This window comes from Ictidomys tridecemlineatus, chromosome Y (genome assembly GCF_052094955.1).
Source record: "Ictidomys tridecemlineatus isolate mIctTri1 chromosome Y, mIctTri1.hap1, whole genome shotgun sequence".
NCBI lineage: Eukaryota > Metazoa > Chordata > Mammalia > Rodentia > Sciuridae > Ictidomys > Ictidomys tridecemlineatus.
The window spans coordinates 26,199,361-26,210,279 of record NC_135494.1 but is presented as its reverse complement, the minus strand read 5'-3'; the positions used below and the strand labels follow the sequence as shown (position 1 = coordinate 26,210,279).

At 39.8% G+C, this 10,919-nt stretch overlaps 1 pseudogene; it reads right to left on the bottom strand.

The window, feature by feature from the left end:
- Positions 1–1,519: 1,519 nt before the first annotated feature.
- LOC144371900 (TAF5-like RNA polymerase II p300/CBP-associated factor-associated factor 65 kDa subunit 5L pseudogene) lies at positions 1,520–2,777 on the bottom strand (annotated as a pseudogene).
- Positions 2,778–10,919: the final 8,142 nt, after the last annotated feature.

The window sequence follows — 10,919 nt, the reverse complement described above, 5'->3', positions numbered from 1 at the left end:
TCGGAGACTGAGAAAGAAGAATTGCAAGTTCAAAGCCAGCCTCAGAAACCACGGGCTACTAAGCACCTCAGCAAGACCCTGTCTATAAATAAAATACAAAATATTGCTGAGTATGTTTTTCTGTTGTTGAGTGCCCCTGAGCCCTGAGTTCAATCCCCATTACCCCCCCAAAATAAATGTTACATTCAAGTGTATACTGATAGTTTATCTCTTATAATTTAATTAGTAAGGAAGTGGTAATTCTTACATTTTTCTCTGCAAAGACACTATGGAAGGAGAAAAGGAGTTGGCTGATAGTTCAGGCATGGGGAATGCATCCATAGGAGTATGTGCCATTACTATTTCCAGATCTGCCATCAGATCTTAACTATTGTAGGGAGAAAGCTGTTGAGCATATTGTATTTATCATCTTTTTTCTAGAGTAATTCTATTATTGTTGTTGTTGAAACTAAATACATTTTAACAGAAAACAAACTACAATATAATTATCTTCAGAAAACACAAATATTTAACCCTTTTTTCCACATATCAGAAATTGCTTTACCCTCAGCATAGCTGGGCTTCGCATGACCTCCTGGTGCAACAAAACAGGGCAGGACAATGCAACTTGGTCGCTACTGGAGGAAGAAGCCAAGAGCTACCTTGACAAATGGTCCTTTGGATACTCAATGTCTTGTGACTTACTCCAAATTGTTTTTTCACCATAATCTTTTTTATCTGGTGCTGGGGCCTGAACCCGGGGCCTCATGCCTGCTAGACAAATGGTCTGCTGCCAGGACACACCAGCCCACCATCACTTCTTTTTTTAGGGGAGAATTTCTGAAACAAGTGCAGTTGAGGAAAAGACTTACCCTTCCCAGGACCACTACAGAGCCAGCCTGCTCATTGCCTTCACCTGCTTCCAGAAATGTGTCCCTAGTACCACCAGCCTACACAGAGACTTTCAATCTCCTGACACACTATGCTGCCAACTTCTCTGAGTTATCTGATTTTTAAAATTCTCAGGATCACAGCTCGTGCCAGCAGTCAAACCTGAATGTTAAAAGCAGAGAAGGGCCTTTCTGCCAGTGCTAGTTTCCTCTTCTCAATAATAATAATAATATTAATAATAATAATAATAATAACAACAACAACAACAACAACAATAACAACAACAACAACAACAACAATAATAATTTTCTGTCATGAAGGGGAAAGGAAAGACTCTGCCAGGATAAGCCCTCCCAAGCCTCACCCCAGCCTCTAACAAAAGCCCCTGGGGTGAGAGGGGTAGACATGGACTGTGTCAAGTTCCACTGAAACTCCAACTACCTGGCCACAGGCACCACCAACAAGACTGTCCTGCTGTGGAGCACCCAGGAGGGGAATTCTGTGCAGCTCTTCAAGGGCTACCATGGGCCCCTGCTGGCTATTGCCTTCTCTCCTAATGGGAAGTACTAGGCCTTCAAAGGTGAGGACCAACATGTTTGTCCTTCAAAGGCCTAGTACTTCCACATCCAGAGGTGACCTGCTTATATCCTCATATATGGGGGTACCAGAGGTGACCTGCTTATATCCTCATATATGGGGGTATGTCTGATCCAGCGATCCCAGAATGGCTATGCAGTCGTGGGACGCACTGGCAAAGTAGAGGCTCTAGGGGCTGCCATCCAACTCCCACACCAGATAGGCTTGCCCCTCATATAGCACAGTATTGCTGAAGCGCCCAGGGCATATCTGAGAAAAAGAGCATCCCTGAGCTGTCTGCAAGGAAGCACAAGCTGTACACAGGTACACAGTGGCACCGCAGCATTTTAATTTCTGTGCCCATGCTGTCGCCCTCAGTGTCCTCCTCCTCCAGAGTGTCACAAGCCAGGCTGATGACCTATGTGTCCACCTAATGGGCTCCACATTCAACTTCTTGAGCCGTAGACTCCAGAGCTTGATACAGGAGTTGTCATACACAGCAGCCAGAATCCAAGTTTTGGGAGAGACCTCTTTGGTGTTGAGCAGCTGCTCCGTGTTGTAGAAGGCACAGAAACAGATGGGGAAAGGGAGGGAGGCCTATCTTTCACATGCTCGATGCTGTCCTGTAGGACTTCCAGGGTGGCCTCACTCTCCAGGAGAGGGCTGGGCACGTTTTTTGACTCCACTCTACTGCTCTCATCACCGGGGGAGGGGGGGTTCCACTGGTGTGGAGCCGGTAGTCTGTCTTCTTTGAAGGCTTAACGTCTAGGTGAATGTGGACGACCAGCACCCTGCATAGTGTGGTGTTGTTGTCACTCTGGATGTAGTGCATCAGGTCATTGTAGCTGCCTTCTGGCAGGTGGACCACATACTTGTTGTCCATGAATGTGCAGAGCCTGGAGTTAGACAGGATGTCCTGAACCATCTGCGTGGTCTGCAGCTGTTCAATGACCTATTTCTGGCCCGCATTCTGCAGGAACATACCATTAAAGTGGCTGTAGAAACTCTCCACTGTGCTTTGGGGCTGTTCTGGACCAAGTTCAGATGGAGGTAAATGAAGAGAGGGTAGAGGAGGGACATCACTCCATGGCCTTGCTGGCAATTAGAATCAGTGAGAAAATTCTCCAGCCATCTGAACTGTACTTTATACTGCTAGGGCTCTGCCTGGCATGGGCTGCAGACACTATGTTGCAGATTCAGACTGGACTGAGAGGTTGGCTGCCATCTCCTCTGCACTGTGAAAGTCACAGACCTTGCTTCAGGAGGCCATCAGAGTCCACCTACTGCCAGCTTTTGAGATAGCAGGACACTGCCCTCTGGAGCTGCTCCATGCTCTCCACCACAGCACCTCATTTTGCCACTGCTAGTTTTGGCCAGCACCCAGCACCCAGCTCCCTATCGTGCCCACAGCTCTGCCCCCATTACCATCAGGGCGGGCATGCAGGGCTGGGCCACGGACCCCAGAGCCTTAGCCAGGACACCCCTGAAGAATTCTTTTAACAATAAAAGGGATAGTAGCAGAAAAAGTAGCATAATAGTTATCAAAATTAGTTCAGTCCTTGCCTTAAGAAAACCCTCTCTCTATCATGACATTGAGATTTGAGTGTAGGATGAATACTGGAGATTAGGATTTTTAACTGTGAGGAAGTAAAGAAAATAGAATTGGGTAGAAGAAGGAGCTAAACTTATTGCAATCAGTGTAATTCCAATGAAGGCCTTGGCTGTCCCACAGGTTCAGAGCTGGGAGGCTTCCTCAGAGTTATCCACCCCATCCCACTAAGCAAGAGGGCTTGATATTCCTCATTTTAAACTTGGAAATTGACAATATTAAATTACTCAATTCCCCATGTTTTTCATCAAATATACATTGAACTTGTCTATGAAAAGATAAATATGGTCTCAGCCTTCAATTAATTATAAACTTGAGGAGAAGCAGGTGAGAAAAAGAAAAATGTAAAAATTAGCTGAAATATTTATAAATTGTTTCATATGTTAGTAAGGTGATAGAGTGTTGACTTAGAAATAACTGAGGTGAGGGGTTGTGCTGCTGTATTTGGAGTACTGGGAGGGTGTCTTTGAGGAGGTGTCCTTGAAATTGAGGCTTAAAAGTCAGAGAATAACCAGAGAGTTAGGCAAAAATCCTAAATTTATCTCTGAGATCCTGTTCTCAACTACATGCCTTTTGATGTGACAGCCCGCAGGTTTTTGCCGCAGTCTGGCTGGGCACATTCACAAGCCACTTATCAAGCAGAAATGAAGTTTATTTTTATAAAACGAAGGCGGTACCACATGAGCTCTTCAGAAATTCCCTCAGAGCCCAACTGCCACCACCAGCTTCCCACAAGCCTTTTAACCCCCCACTCCTCCTGCTCTTGAGGCTGATTGGCTGGGTCACATGGGCAGAGCCAAAAGAGTCCCCCAGTGAGCAGCTCTCTCATCTGAAAGAGCGGGGAAACAGCCCAATGAGCATCACCACAGAGAAACCAAGCAGCTGGCAGCTGGAAGTTTGTTGGGGCCAAGGTGAGCAAATCAGCTGGAAGTTTGCTGAGGCCATTGTGAGCCAATCAGCTGGAAGTTTGCTTGAGCCCCTTCAGCTGTGGCTCTCAACATATCCCCCTTTCTGTTTAAACAACAAGAATGTGGCTCAGGGACCATGCCTGTCTTAGGTTGTCCAATAGTACGCATGGCCCTTACCAGTCATCAGATGAGCTGACCTAAAGGCATCAGCCTCTTGTCTTAGGTTTGTACCATTGCAATTGGATCTTACCAATCATTGACTACTGGTCCAACATACAGCCACACCTGTGGATAGGCATTTGTACCAGTGGTGGGGGGGTGAGGTTCTTTGCCTCACCTCTGTTTGTCCCCAAATTTTAGCTAAATGACCATGACAAGCAGAAGGGAGGAGGATACAACAAGCCAATTGACAGCTTCTTTTGGAAAAATTGTACTACCAATGATACCATCAGCAAAAATACCCCAACCCTACCACAAATCACTCTACCAAAAGATAGTTCACAACACATACTGGCAAGTTCTGTAAACAATTCAGTGATAGCTATTGCAGAAGCTGCAGATTGGTTTTATCTCTGTCTTCACCAGCTCTGGGATGAAGATAGGAATTCTGGCAATAATGGCTAAAAAAATATGTAACATTCCAGCAGGCACTAAAAGAAAACAATATTCTAAATAATTTACATTATCCTGAATAGAATTATTAAGTATAATAAAAAAGAAAAGTGAAAGTAAACAAACAGATCTGTTATCCACCTTTTTTGTTGACATATTAAAACAATCCTCAACAGCTGTTTACCCAATTTAAATTAAACCATTTAAATCATGTGAATAATAAAAAAAATTGGATTCATTTTTTCATGAGCACTCATCATATATGATGTATGGAAATACATACATAACCATACAAAACAAAACACAATTGTGCACACATAATATAATACATAGAATAAATAACATAATAGTAAAGGCCTTATAAAGTTTTACAGGTGAAATCTTCATTGCAGGGTTTAAAAACTCTACAGTCAAAAAATAGAACTGATCATCAAAATATTAACCTAGGTCTCTATGAGCACACACACAAAAAATAGAATTTCATGATGTGGGAAAGGGCAATAATAAAATAGATATTGAAAAAAGCATCCTGGTTCTTTCACAGATGTAAGGATAGCCAAACTAGAGTTCTGGATATCAGCTGTTATGGAGTTGAGCAAAATCATCTTCTTTTTGTTCTGTAGAAATCGCTTTAGTTAATCTCTCTGGAATACAAATTGTCTGCTGTTCTCTATGTGGAAACACACAAACAGACCCCCGACTCCAGACAATCACTGGATCTGGACCTTTCCATTCTCCTGTTAGAGTATCCTTCCAAAGAACCTTGGGCTTATGACATTTTTTTGAAACATATGCCTTTCTGCAGCACTAAGCCCTGATGAATCCAAATTTAAAATGTTTAGAGTAAAAAAGGGTTATTTTAAATTTATTTTGGGGTTATATATGCCCCTTCCCAATTCCCTCTTTTTGCTTTAATATGTACATTTTCATAGTGTGATGAGCTCTTTCAAGTATGCCTTGTGTTGTGGATTGTATTTGATTCCTGTTATGTAAGTAATGCTAAATGATGAGCAAAATTGTTTAAAAGAGGGAGATGTATAACTAGGGGGCATTATCTATTTTTAATTCTTTTGGAATGCCCACAGAGGAAAAATTTTGTAAGCAATGAGCTATAATATCTTTAGTTTTTTCTCCAGCATAAAGAAAGACCATGAAAAATCTGGAAGAAGTATCAAATGTAACATGAAAATATTTTAATTTTCTAAATTCTGGCAAGTGTGTGATGTCCATCTGCCAAATATCATTAGGTATCAGTCCTCTAGGATTGACTCCAAGATTAACTTGTGGTAAAAAGGTCACACAATTTTGACATTATTTTATTATTTGTCTGGCTTATTCCTTAGTTATTTTAAAATGCATTTGTCAAGTACTAGCATTGACATGGAACTTTTTATAAAAATTTGTAGCTTCTTCTAGTAGAGAAAATATGTATGTCATGTGTAGTTTTATCTGCAAAATCATTGCCTAAGCTAATGGCTTCAGGCAATCCTGTATGTGCCTTAATATGTCTTATAAATAATGGATCTTTTCTGTCCCAGATGAGACTTTGTGTACTTAAAATCAAAGTGAAAAACAATAGAGGAAGCAGAAATCCTACCAGTATCATCAAGGTATACTATAGCATTCACAATATACTGACTATAAGAAAATAAATTAATTACAGAATCTTTAAACCACACAAAAGGTTGTAATACAGCATTAAGCTCTACCTTTTGAGCTGATTGTTTGGATATTAAAAATATAAAAGTTTGATCATGTGTAACGATTGCTGCTCTACCATTTTTTGACCCATCTAGTGAATATATTTCGAGCATTCATGATAGGTGTTTTTCTTGTCATTTTTGGAAAATGTACAGGCTGCAATGACCAAAGAGACAATAAAGGATTAGATGCTAAGTGGTTATCAAATGAAACATTAGATTTGCACATTATTGTCCAAGTATTTAATTCATTGAATAACTCATCATTTTGATCCATAGTATATGGAGTAATAATTCTATTGGGAGAAATTCCAAACACTGTCTTTGCTGCTTTTATTCCTTTGAGTATTAATTGTCCTACAGCCTCAAGATACCTAGTGTTAGGAGAATAAGATAAATGTATCCATAATAATACACCTTCTTGCCAAAATACTTCTGTAGGAATATTTTTGTTGGAAGTACAATAATTAATAAAGGCAATCATATCAATTCTATCCAAATGCATATTTTCCATATGTGTTTCAATGATTTTTAATGATTTTCTTGCTTTAAGCTTTAATATTCGAGGTGAATTTGGATCTGATGGACCTTTTAGGGTATCAAATAAAGGTCCTAACTCACCTGTTGGTATGTCTAGATAAGGCCTTATCCAATTTATGTCTCCTAATTAACTTTGAAATCTGTTAAGTGATTTGAGTTGATCTACTCATATTTGAATTTTTGGATGGGCCATGCTTGAGGATAATAGAACTCCTGAATAATTAATTGTAAAATTTAATTGCACTTTATCTATTGTTATCTCTAAACTATAAATTTTTAGTAAGTTTATAAGTGTGGCATAACATTCTAGCAATGTGTTTTTATCTTTGTGTGCTAATAATACATCTTCCATATAGTAAAAATATTTGTAGATCAGGATTTTGATTTCTAAGTAGCTGTATTACTTTGTTAATGCAAAACCTGGTCTATTCTCAAGATAAATTCGAATTGAAAAACAAAACAATGTTTAATATCTATAACAAAAACATACAAGGTTTTTGGCAAAGCAGACATCTGAGGAATCCCCGATTGAGCAGGTCCTATAATAACCATCTCATTATTAATGGCTCTTAATCTTGCAATAATCTCTATTTACAAGATTTCTTTTTGATGACAATAATGGAAGTATTATGTGGAAATACCCCTCCTGAAAATTATGTAGAAATACCACTCCTGAAAATCCAATCCATATCTATCTGTTCCTTGATCTATTTGTATTGGTGCTGCTATAACTTGTTCTTGTTCTAATATTTTTCCTTTCCTAAACCCTTGTCTAGCAATAATAGTGAAAACATTTGAATTGTTGTTATTTGTTAATGTTTGTTCTAATTTATTTAGGACATCTTGTCCTTCAGGATCCTTTCAATCTAATACCATTGCACTTCTATTGGGATTAGTCACCACTCCTAGGGATTGAAGCATTTGATTAGCTTGTTGTAATGGCCAATGTTCTGGCCATTCTTGACAAGAGATGATGCTAAGGTCTGCACCTGTATCCATTAGTCCATTAAATTCATGTCCTTGAATATTTAGTTTTAGCCTGGAGTGAGAATCTAAACTTAAAGAAAGAATAGTCCAATCTACACCTGTAGACCGAATCCCCTGAGATCTCTTTCTACAGTATCATTGGAAGACTGGGTATTATTAGTAATTGTTCTATTCTATCTCTTGGTGAAATTACTGATATACCCTTTGGATAACTGGCTATAATTTTTATTTCACCTTCATAACCAAGATCAATTACTCCAGAACTTATCATAAGTTCTTTTAGAATAGAAGAACTGTATCCTATAACAAGCCTTCTCTTTCTTTGGGAAGAGGTCCTTTTACCCCTGTGGGAATGATTTAAACTACAATCTCTGGAGTTAGTACTGTTCTGGCATAGGCACACATGTCCAATTCTGCACTTTCTCTGTTTTGTTTAGTGAGGGATCTAATGGATAATGTGTCCTGGGCACTACCCTGATAGAGTTGCTGGTTTCCTCCAATGCCCTGTATATTTGTCACCATGGGCCCCGGAGCATTGGGCACCCCCTGTCCTTTTTTTGGCAATGGAGCCTGATGCATTTCTCCAGGATATCGTGGATAGACACCTGGTCCTTGTTCATTTTTTGATAACAGAGTACCCTCTATGGTGGTTTGAGAATGACATTCATTAGGCCAATATTTTCTTCTATGGCATCGTGGGTAAATACCCGGTATTCTACTCCTTTGATACCTAGTTTTGTTAAACTGTCCTCCTATGGGGAAATTCTTTTTAAAATGTCCTGTTTGTTCACAATTGGAGCATGTTTTTGGCCCGGCATCTGAAACCTGTTGTGCTGCAGCTACCAAGACTTGCCCTTGTTCACTAATGTCTCTACATAATTCAATATATGTGTTTAAATCTTCGTGTTTCCATGGTCTAATGACTTCTCTGCACAAACGATTCACTTGCTCATAATCCAGTTGTTTTATTAATGACATTGCTTCTTCTGTATTCCCCAAAACTCTGGTAGCTGTGTGAATAAGTCTATCTACAAATTCAGCATAAGGCTCATTAGCTCCTTATATTACCTTAGATAACTGACCTTGTAAACTTCCATGTCCTTGTAATATCTTCTATGCCCTAAACACATCTGCAGCAATTTGTGGTATATGGCAGGATCATATGCAACTTGTTTCTGCTGATCCTCATAAAATCTCTTTCCTAACAACATATCTAGATTTCTCTGAGGATGAAAAGCTGCTGCATTTTTCCTAGCTATCTCCTTGCTAACTTTCTCATTGGCAACCTTCCATAACAGGTATTGTCCTTTATTTAGCACAGGCTTTGTCCATACTAGTCTAATCTGCTGGCGTTATTTCAAGTTGGTAATGGATTTGGCAATGCTTACAGTGAAGGGTGCTTCAGGACCATAGTTTGTTACAGCCTTTTTTAGCTGCCTCACTCTTTTGATGGTGAATTTGCTTCCCTCATGCCTGCTCAAATATATGGCATGCTAATATTTGAGGTCCTCTCTCAAAATCCCATCTATCGCGGGTTGAGGACCTCCCAGCATATGGAGGTCGCACTGTTGGTTGGATACTTACGCCCCCAGGTGATAGAAAGTTGTTAGTAGCAATCTCCTGTTGTAACTTTTCCCCTGATAGCTTTTTCTGTCCTAAACTTTCTTCCTCTGTCTGACTGGCTCGAGAGACTTTCTCTTTTACTTGAATCTTTTCCTCTGTCTGAATAACTTGAGAGACCTTGTCTTTTACAGGATTCAATATATCTTCTCCTTCCTCTACCATTTTCTGAACTGAAGGCTTTGGATTAAGCAAACAAGATATGAACGTCCACAATGGCAATGTGCCAATGGCAGAGTTCCTGGGCTTTTCTTTTCTATTATTTTTAAATGTTCACCATGATGGTTCCATTGTAATATATTTAACAACTCCTCCTAAAAAATACATGGGCTACGTTTTTTGTATTGTATCAATGTATGCCCTTACTGCTCTTGTTTTTACTGGGATGTCTTCTTCCTCTAACAATTTACTTAATACTATTTCAGTTTGTTTTTTACTAATTTCTGATCCCATGTGTCTAATATAATACAACCCAACAAGATGATGCCAAACAAAACTAAAACAGAATAAAACAAAAATGGAACAACAAAAAATTATTATATCAGCCTTTCTATCCTCCTGAAATATTCATTCGTCCTTTATCCCTATATGTTCGTCAGACGCAAATAGTTTTTGCTGAGATGTGAGTGTTTTTTTCTCACTGATTTCCAGGGACAGGCAACTTAAAACAAAAGTGAAACAAAACAAAAGAAGAATCTTAAAATAGCTACCCATCCTCTCACCTTTCCCTCAGTGTCCAGCAGTTAGCCTTATCACTTACCCTCAATCATTCCCAGTGTGGGCTACCAAATTCCACAGTCTGGCTGGGAACAATTCACAAGCCACTTATCAATCAGAAACAAACTTTATTTTTAGATCACACAGGGCACCACAGGAGCTCCTCAGGAATTTCCTCAGAGCCTAATTGCCACCATTAGCTTCCCAGGAGCCTCTCAACCACCCACTCCTCCTGCTCTAGAGGCCCATTGTCTGGGTCATGTGGGTGGAGCCAAAAGAGTCCCCAAAAGAGCAGCTCCATCATCTGAAAGGGTGGGAAAAACAGCTCAATAAGCATCACCAAAGAGGAGCCAATCAGCTGGCAGCTGGAAATTTGCTGGGGCCAATGTAAGCAAATCAGCTGGAAGTTAGCTGGAGCCCCTTCAGCTGTGAGTCTCAAAAAGTTTCTTCCTCCTTTCATCTTTAGTTGAATTTTGGTCTTTGTATTTGTTTTCCCTGTTCAGCTGCTGAGCTGGCTCTTCTGTGTGCATACTCCTCTGGCCAAGATTTAACCTCCACCTGTTCCTGCTTCCACCAAAACTGTGTCTCTTTTGCTCCAAAGTTTTCCCACTCATCTCTAGTGTTCCCCACTTTATTTATTTTTCTTGATAAAATAATAAAAATTTTCATGCAATTTATGTTAATTTACTAAAGTTAAAAGGAAAAAAAAGAACAAGATAATCAGAGGAGAAATAGTGAGAAAATGGTGAGAGAGAAAGAGTGCAGGAAAGATGAGCTTGA